Here is a 9,996-nt window from a genome sequence, read left to right as displayed (position 1 = left end):
CAGCAGGACGGTGAAATGGAGTTCCTTCAAGTTGTGGAGCAGCGGCACATCATCGACGACTTGTCCAAGGTCTTCAGGCAGGCGACTCGGTGCACGTACGGCAGCGCCGCGCTCGCTCGCTGTCGCCAGGAAACCTTTTCCGTCCAAAGCTTGGCCGGCGGCCGCCATCCAAAAAATTGGCCCCTTAAATTCCGACCTTTCAAGCAGGAGCATTGTGCGCACGCGTTTGAACACGCTTTAGACTTGTTTTGCCGTTTTCAGCAGCTCAAAGCTCCCGTTTTGTCAGCGCCTTTGCCACTCGCTGTGCGCTGAAAACGACGGACTTGCCCGGCTGCTCAGCCCGTCAACCATGAGCCGCGAGCGCGACGTCATTGTCCGTAGGCAGCTAGTGGCAAAATGCACCCTGTTAGAGTTGCGCTCGCTCCAACTTATTTTGCAAGAACCACACGGGAGACAAGTAAGTTCTTTTGGACACCTGCAGGTGGAGAGTCCATCCGTTGTACGAATGAAGTCTGACTCTCGGCTCCTGCACGAGCATTTTAATTAAGAGAAACAGGGTGGGTGTAAGAGTGGATTGAATAGAGGAAGCCCTTGACCTCTAGTCAAAACATAGCAAGGGGTGTTTTACGACTTTGTGTAGGAAGGGATAAGCGATAGGGATAAATAAGGGATAAATAATATTATTTATTACAGGTCGCAGTCAAAGTCAAAGCAACACAATGATACGATAAAGATAATCTGGAAAACCCTGACACACCCTGTAGTTGTCACTTTTGGAAAAGACGAGCGTCCCTCCAATCATCGCCGGTGACGTGTTTTTCAGGCTCTGGAGACAGGAGCTCATGTCAGAAATGTCATTGTGAGTCGCGTTTGTTTCTGCGCCGGAGCCGTTCGTTCCCTTTGCATCCAAAGAATCTCAAAGGCGGATTATTTGTGTCGACAGGAGAGAGATTTGCTGCTACGATACCGACGTCGAGAATCTCTGAGGAGGAACAAAGCGTGAGGTCCTGCAAGGTGAGTCTGTTTGTTTGCGGCTGCTTGGTGTTGCGCAAGATGAAATGGCCTTTTTCTCGCTATCGTTCCTCTCGTCGATTCATCGTGAGGTGTCGCTTCAGTTTGTTCAGAGAGATGTTTGCTTCCGCGCCCGCAGGTCATCGAAACATTTTACGGCTACGACGAAGACGTGTTGGTGGACTCGGACGGATCGTCCTTGTCTTTTCACACCGACAGAACCCCCGACACGGAACCCGAAGAGGTAGCCCGCCATTTCTGCCAGCGTATTGGCACCAAACATTCCTCTTCAGCCTGGAATCGGACTCGTCTTTGCGTCGCGGGTGCTTTGTCGCCGGTCTGACTGATTCTGGTACTAGTGCTGTGTTGCATTGGTGTGTGCATGAAGAGGCGGAGCTTCGCTACCGCCAGCTGACGCAAGAATATCAAGCGCTGCAACGAGCCTACGCTCTGCTAGCCCAGACCAGCGAAAGGGGACTACGACGCCGAGAAGGAGATCAAGGTGGCGCCCCTTCCCGCAACCCCCGGCCGGGTCGCAGCCTCCCCGTTCTCACCCAGCCTCGGGTGTTCTCTGGTCTGAAAGGAGGAGGAGGAGCCTCCCTCCTCCTCCTTTCAGACCAGAGAAAAGCTGATGGTAGAAATGGGTCACTATCAAAGCAGAGTAGCAGATCTGGAGTCAGCGCTGAAGCAACAAGGACAGGTAAGCTCATCAATGAGCACACCTTTTTCTCAGACAAAATAGCTACATTCTTCAGTCACTCATCCGTCTGGCATTACTGGACCAACCCCCCCCGAACGTGGCTGGGAAAATGCGGAGAAAAGCAAATGTCATTTTCCAGTCAACCAAAGAATTTGTGGATGAAAATGACACAACATTCCAAAGCTGTCCACGCGTTTGTCTCTTCTAGAATGTCAAGTGGGTGGAGGAGAAGCAGCTGCTGCGTCAGAGCAATCAGCAGTTGGCCGAAAAGGTGACGGAAAGAAAGGCGCTGGGCGGAGTCGCTTGGCGTCACACCTGTCGGGAAGCCCCGCAGATGAGGTCTGACTGTCTTTTCAGGTCAGGCGGATGGAGGCGGAAGAAGCGCGTCTGAAAGAGCACATCCAGGATATCCGAGACCAAAACGAACTGCTTGAGTTCCGCATCCTGGAGCTGGAGGTGGGAAGACTCGCACAAGCGTGTTGAGGCCAGAGATGTGACGGACGGACGGACGGACGGACGGACGGATGCATGCCTCTGCCTTTCAGGAGAGGGAGTGGCGCTCCCCCGTCTTGAAGTTTCTGCAAGTCCGTTTCCCAGACGGCCTCAGCCCTTTGCAGATCTACTGCGAGGCCGAGGGCGTGAGCGTACGTAAGGCGTCCCTCGCAACCCTAACCTTAACCCGAGGTCCCAGAACACCTTACATTGCTCCTTGCGCCTTTCCCCCGGACATCGTCATCAGTGATCTGATGAAGAAGCTGGAAATCCTGGGCTATAACGCCGTAAGTGTATGTCGAACTCCTTATGTTCGCACTCCACGAGACTCGGCGGCTCAAATGTGACTTTTGGAAGGCTTTGCGCTGAAAGAAGCTTGTTGACGCTGTGCCTTTGGGCTCTTGCAGAATCTCACCAACGAGGAGCAGGTGGTCGTGATTCACGCCAGGACCCTTCTCACCCTAGCCGAGAAGGTAACGCGCACGTCCACGCACGCTCTCGCATTCTGCTTATGTGACAGCAGCCTTTCCTCAGTGGTTAGAATACATCAAAGTGACCAAGTCAGCACTTCAACAGAAGATGTTGGACATTGAAAGTGAGAAGGTAGACAGACACGCGACATCAGCCAAGGGGAACTCCGGCAATGTGCCCCAACAATTCTGACCTTGAGCTGTGCTAGGATATGTTCTGCAAGCAGAAGGGCTACCTGGATGAAGAGTTGGACTTCAGGAAGTGTTCCATGGACCAGGCTCATAAGGTAAGCCGCCCTCAAATCTCCCGCCGGACCACTGATGGACGAGGATTGCGGCCCAGAGGATCCTGGAGCTGGAGGCCATGTTGTACGAGGCGCTACCGCAGCGGGACTGCCCCGCCACGGACGGCGAAAAAGCCAGCCACGCTGGCGTGAATGACGTGCTGACGGCGGATCAGAGAGAAGAGCTTAGGAGCGCCGTGGACCAATGGAAGCGAGCCCTGATGTGCGAGTTGAGGGAGCGCGACGCTTGCATCCTCCAAGAGAGAATGGATCTGCTGCACAGCGCGCAACAGGTAAGGGCCCAAAGCCAGCCCGGCACTTACTTGCACGCTTACTGGCTTTTGAATGCCACTTTCCATTTGTCCGTCCTAGAGGAACAAAGAGCTGAAAGAATTCATCGAAGCTCAGAAGAGACAAATCAAACAATTGGAGGAGAAGTTTCTGTTTCTCTTTCTATTCTTCTCCTTGGCCTTCATTCTGTGGCCCTAACACCAGCTGGTGAGTGAGCTCCAGCGGCACCGCACTCGACACCTCCGATACACTGCCAGCCGGTCTCAGACGTTGGCAGACGCTCCGATGCCAACGTATACCCCCCGCCACGGTGACAGAGGCACCGCGTCACACCGGCGCTCATCCAATCAGAAGGCAGGAAAAGCAAATTCACATGCAGGGCACTTTTGAACCAGAAGAGAGCGCCACAAAAAACGGTTGTTGCCCCAAACGCGCACTAAAAAGGGTCAGAATAACAAGAGTCCCACTGGCCAGCCGGGGCCACCCGTCCAGCTGTTTCTTCAGGGGGGAAAAAAATTGGAGTCACCGGTGAGTACATTTTGCATTTAGCTCTGCTTTTCTGCTTCTGTCTTCAAGTGTGTGGCATCCTGCGATCAAAGAGTCAGCCAACCCCAAAGCAGTTGACCTCAACGTCCCACCACCATGCCTACCAGAGCAGGTGACGTGATGCTTTGGACATCCTTCCGTCTCAGATGCCCAAAAGTACTCTTTGCCACATCTGCGGCAATACGGTGTCTTTTCAAAGGTGCAAATAAATCCAGCGTGGGCGGAACACGCACGTCTTCGGTTTTTCCCGCTTTGTTTGTGTGACAGCTGTTGTGAAAATTTTATACAAATAAAGTTGTATAGTACAGGTTTGACCAAGCCGCAACTCCCGAACCGCATGCGGCTCTTTTATGTTCATATCAACATTTGTGTGTGTGTGTGTGTGTGTGGGGGGGGGGGGGGGGGGGGTTGTGCGTGTTGGCTTCACTTGAGTTCAATTTGGTATTTTGGTCAAAAGCGCATGTGGTGAAATTCCACAAAGTAGGATGGGCAAACACATTTCTTTAAACTATGAGTGTCAATTGGGCTCTCGAAATGGCAGGGAAAAGATGCACAGCAAAACGAAAATACGTAGATGAACACAGGACGTTTTAATCAGAGTGGGAAAGTTTCTATTTTTTGTTGAACGTGATGGCAAACCATTCTGCCTGATATGTCAGACCTCAGCGCATTTCAAAGATTCAAATCTTCAGCGCCATGCACTTCAGCTCACTCCATGCTAACATTGATCAGGCGTCGAACCCGCATCATCATGCTTAAGAGGTGGCCATGCTAACCAGTGCGCCATTATGTCAACGCATAATAACTAAGTCTACTGGTCAAAACAGCGGTTACTATATGACGTCGCTACGTCGTGGTCACGTGACGCAGACAAGACGTCAATGGACGTGGGCAGAGTTAACTTGTTTAAAAGGGAGTAGGCAGAAGAAATATTTAATTTATTTAAATCTATTTTGAGTGCACACCATTATGCCAATGCATAACAACTGTAAATCTACTAAACAAAACAGCGGTTGCTATATGACATCTGCCACGTCGTGGTCACGTGACATACGTGACGTCGATGGGCGTAACTTTCGCCGGAATTCAAATCCGCGGGGAGAGTTAACTTGTTTAAAAGAGAGTGGGCAGAAGAATTATTTAATTTATTTAAATCTATTTGGTGTGTGCGCCATTATGTCAATGCATAACAACTGTAAGTCTACTAAACAAAACAGCGGTTGCTATATGACGTCTGCCACGTCGTGGTCACGTGACGCGGACGTGACGTCGACGCCTACTTTACATCCCACCGATCACAGGACCCCTCGGCTGCATAACCGTGCCCCCTTCCCAACCAATCGGATTTGCTATACGCGAAAACGACGCCAATGGAAAGAGCTTCCGCCCAAATTTAAATCCGTGGGCGTGGCTCGCAGCAGGAAGTAGGAAAATGGCGGCGATGTTGACAAAGACACAGCGGATGGTAACATACGACTAACAAGAGAAATATTTTTATTTTCTGCTTGCAACTGGACCGTCCAGAGCGTACACGGTAAGTACAACTCATCGTTTTTAAAAAGAAGTACTTTTGTTGCCCTGAAAAGCGAGTGAGCGTGGCGTTTGTGGGGGACGTCGAATTTCGACGATTCTTTCTGGTCAACGGTTGTAAATGATTGTGTTGATTAAAAAAGAAAACTTGATGTAACTCTACTTTTAACTGCCGTTTCAGATAGATTTGGAATTGCATCACATCCAATTTTGCCTAGAGCGTACACGGTAAGTAACACTCGTTGTGTTTAAGGAGATTTACGTTTGTAATAGCAGAAGTGTAGCCGCGTTGCGTTGTACGTGTGAATGTTGGTCCGGGCGAAATGTTAATGTTTAATTTCATTCCTTTAGGTTCCACGGTGTTTGTTGGCTGCAAGTTTTCCACTGCAAGAAGAGGCTCATATCATTGACCAGGAGCGAGCTACAATGGTGAGTAGCCATAACATTTATGTTAAACACTTCCTATTTCATGTCTAACAGTACTTGATTTAACAAATAACCATAAATAAATACAGTGTGGGCACTGAAGTTAACATATGTGATTATACTGCCTAATCTGTCACCGAGTAGATTGTTGCAAAGTAATATAAGATCCAAAGTTGTAATTCAGAATAGTTTTCAAAAGAAGGCCATTAGAATTATATACAAGTCTGATTACCCTGAACAAGCTATTAATTAAATCACAAATTCTTCAATTCAAAGATTTGGTAGATTATCAGACAAATAATGTCTAACAGTAATTGATTTAACACATCACGATAAGTAGATTGAGTGTGGGCACTCTCAAGTTAACATATGTGATTATACTGCCTAATCTGTTACAGAGTATGTTGTTGCCAAGTAATGTAGAATAGATCCAAAGTAGTAATCCAGAATAGTTTTGAAGAGGCCATTAGAATGATAAACAAATCTGATTACCTTGAACATAATAACAAGCTAAGTGTTTAATATGTCCTATGAAGTCAAAATTGGGCACCATCATGTGGTGAAATTTGGAATTGCATCACATCCAATTTTGCCTGGGAACAAACAGATTACATAAATCTTAGTTTTGAATAAGCCACTCCTTCTCAAACAAGTAAACTCTGCCCATTTTGCGCAGTAGATGTTCTGTTAATATCTAGTATTTATACAAAGTCATAATTTAAATTGCTTTCAACCTTCATTCATCGGTTCAACCAACATTACTCGCTCTTATTACCAACTTGTATTGATTTAACTAAGCGTTTAATACTTCCTATCAGGTCTCAAATCGAGATTTGGCAAAATACAATTTCAGCAAATCCAATTTTGCCAGGGAACAAAAATAGATTAAATAAACTAAATAAGCCCTCTTCCCATTAAATAAATCAGAAAAGTCTGTCTTGTAACCAGTCCTCTTCAAACAAGTAAAGTCTGCCCATTTTGTGCCGTAGATTTTGTGTCTATGCCTAGTATTTAAACAAAATCATAATTTAAACGACTTCTTTCCTTCATTCACTTTGGAAATTTGGAATTGCAGCAAATCGAATTTTGGCAGGGAACAAAAATAGATCAATTAAACTAAATAAGTCTTCTTCCCATTAAATAAATTAAAAAAGTCTGTCTTGTAACCAGTCCTTTTCAAACAAGTAAAGTCTGCCCATTTTGTGCCGTCGATTTTGTGTTAATGCCTAGTATTTATACAAAATCATAATTTAAAGGACTTCATTCCTTCATTCACTTTGGAAATTTGGAATTGCAGCACATCAAATTTTGCCTGGGAAGAAAAGTAGATTAAATAAATTTAATAAGTCTTACTACTTCCCATTAAATAAATTAAATACGTCTTACTTGTTCCCACTCCTTTTCAAAACAGTAGTTTAAAACGAGGGCCCTTCACTCAATCTTTAACCTCAACCCCGCACGTTGTGTTGTATCTGTGAATGTTGGTTGTGGCCAAATGATAGTTTTCTTTCATTCGTTTAGGTTCCAAGAAAACTTGATGTAACTCTACTTTTAACTGCCGTTTCAGATAAGCGGGTATTACGTCGCAGTCAAATGCCGCGGATATGACGTAATTGCCCGAACCTCCGCCAAAATTCAAATCTGTTGGCGCGATGGCCGTGAGCCACTGAGCAGCGACGATTATCAACAGAAATATCTTTATTTTCTGCTTGCAACTGGACCGTCTAGAGCGTACACGGTAAGTAACACTCATTGTGTTTAAGGAGATTTACGTTTGTAATAGCAGAAGTGTAGCCGCGTTGCGTTGTACGTGTGAAAATTGGTCGAGGCGAAATGTTAATGTTTAATTTCATTCCTTTAGGTTCCACGGTGTTTGTTGGCTGCAAGTTTTCCACTGCAAGAAGAGGCTCGTATCATTGACCAGGAGCGAGCTACAATGGTGAGTAGCCATAACATTTATGTTAAACACTTCCTATTTCATGTCTAACAGTACTTGATTTAACAAATAACCATAAATAAATACAGTGTGGGCACTGAAGTTAACATATGTGATTATACTGCCTAATCTGTCACGGAGTAGATTGTTGCAAAGTAATATAAGATCCAAAGTTGTAATTCAGAATAGTTTTCAAAAGAAGGCCATTAGAATTATATACAAGTCTGATTACCCTGAACAAGCTATTAATTAAATCACAAATTCTTCAATTCAAAGATTTGGTAGATTATCAGACAAATAATGTCTAACAGTAATTGATTTAACACATCACGATAAGTAGATTGAGTGTGGGCACTCTCAAGTTAACATATGTGATTATACTGCCTAATCTGTTACAGAGTATGTTGTTGCCAAGTAATGTAGAATAGATCCAAAGTAGTAATCCAGAATAGTTTTGAAGAGGCCATTAGAATGATAAACAAATCTGATTACCTTGAACATAATAACAAGCTAAGTGTTTAATATGTCCTATGAAGTCAAAATTGGGCACCATCATGTGGTGAAATTTGGAATTGCATCACATCCAATTTTGCCTGGGAACAAACAGATTACATAAATCTTAGTTTTGAATAAGCCACTCCTTCTCAAACAAGTAAACTCTGCCCATTTTGCGCAGTAGATGTTCTGTTAATATCTAGTATTTATACAAAGTCATAATTTAAATTGCTTTCAACCTTCATTCATCGGTTCAACCAACATTACTCGCTCTTATTACCAACTTGTATTGATTTAACTAAGCGTTTAATACTTCCTATCAGGTCTCAAATCGAGATTTGGCAAAATACAATTTCAGCAAATCCAATTTTGCCAGGGAACAAAAATAGATTAAATAAACTAAATAAGTCCTCTTCCCATTAAATAAATCAGAAAAGTCTGTCTTGTAACCAGTCCTCTTCAAACAAGTAAAGTCTGCCCATTTTGTGCCGTAGATTTTGTGTCTATGCCTAGTATTTAAACAAAATCATAATTTAAACGACTTCTTTCCTTCATTCACTTTGGAAATTTGGAATTGCAGCAAATCGAATTTTGGCAGGGAACAAAAATAGATCAATTAAACTAAATAAGTCTTCTTCCCATTAAATAAATTAAAAAAGTCTGTCTTGTAACCAGTCCTTTTCAAACAAGTAAAGTCTGCCCATTTTGTGCCGTCGATTTTGTGTTAATGCCTAGTATTTATACAAAATCATAATTTAAAGGACTTCATTCCTTCATTCACTTTGGAAATTTGGAATTGCAGCACATCAAATTTTGCCTGGGAAGAAAAGTAGATTAAATAAATTTAATAAGTCTTACTACTTCCCATTAAATAAATTAAATACGTCTTACTTGTTCCCACTCCTTTTCAAAACAGTAGTTTAAAACGAGGGCCCTTCACTCAATCTTTAACCCCAACCCCGCACGTTGTGTTGTATCTGTGAATGTTGGTTGTGGCCAAATGATAGTTTTCTTTCATTCGTTTAGGTTCCAAGAAAACTTGATGTAACTCTACTTTTAACTGCCGTTTCAGATAAGCGGGTATTACGTCGCAGTCATGTGCCGTGGATATGACGTAATTGCCCGAACCTCCGCCAAAATTCAAATCTGTTGGCGCGATGGCCGTGAGCCACTGAGCAGCGACGATTATCAACAGAAATATCTTTATTTTCTGCTTGCAACTGGACCGTCTAGAGCGTACACGGTAAGTAACACTCATTGTGTTTAAGGAGATTTACGTTTGTAATAGCAGAAGTGTAGCCGCGTTGCGTTGTACGTGTGAAAATTGGTCGAGGCGAAATGTTAATGTTTAATTTCATTCCTTTAGGTTCCACGGTGTTTGTTGGCTGCAAGTTTTCCACTGCAAGAAGAGGCTCGTATCATTGACCAGGAGCGAGCTACAATGGTGAGTAGCCATAACATTTATGTTAAACACTTCCTATTTCATGTCTAACAGTACTTGATTTAACAAATAACCATAAATAAATACAGTGTGGGCACTGAAGTTAACATATGTGATTATACTGCCTAATCTGTCACGGAGTAGATTGTTGCAAAGTAATATAAGATCCAAAGTTGTAATTCAGAATAGTTTTCAAAAGAAGGCCATTAGAATTATATACAAGTCTGATTACCCTTAACATAACAACAAGCTATTAATTAAATCACAAATTCTTCAATTCAAAGATTTGGTAGATTATCAGACAAATAATGTCTAACAGTAATTGATTTAACACATCACGATAAGTAGATTGAGTGTGGGCACTCTCAAGTTAA

The sequence above is a fragment of the Syngnathus floridae genome, unplaced genomic scaffold, assembly GCF_059516105.1.
Source record: "Syngnathus floridae isolate MCC-2025c unplaced genomic scaffold, RoL_Sflo_1.0 HiC_scaffold_24, whole genome shotgun sequence".
Taxonomy (NCBI): domain Eukaryota; kingdom Metazoa; phylum Chordata; class Actinopteri; order Syngnathiformes; family Syngnathidae; genus Syngnathus; species Syngnathus floridae.
Note: the sequence above shows the minus strand (reverse complement) of the source record.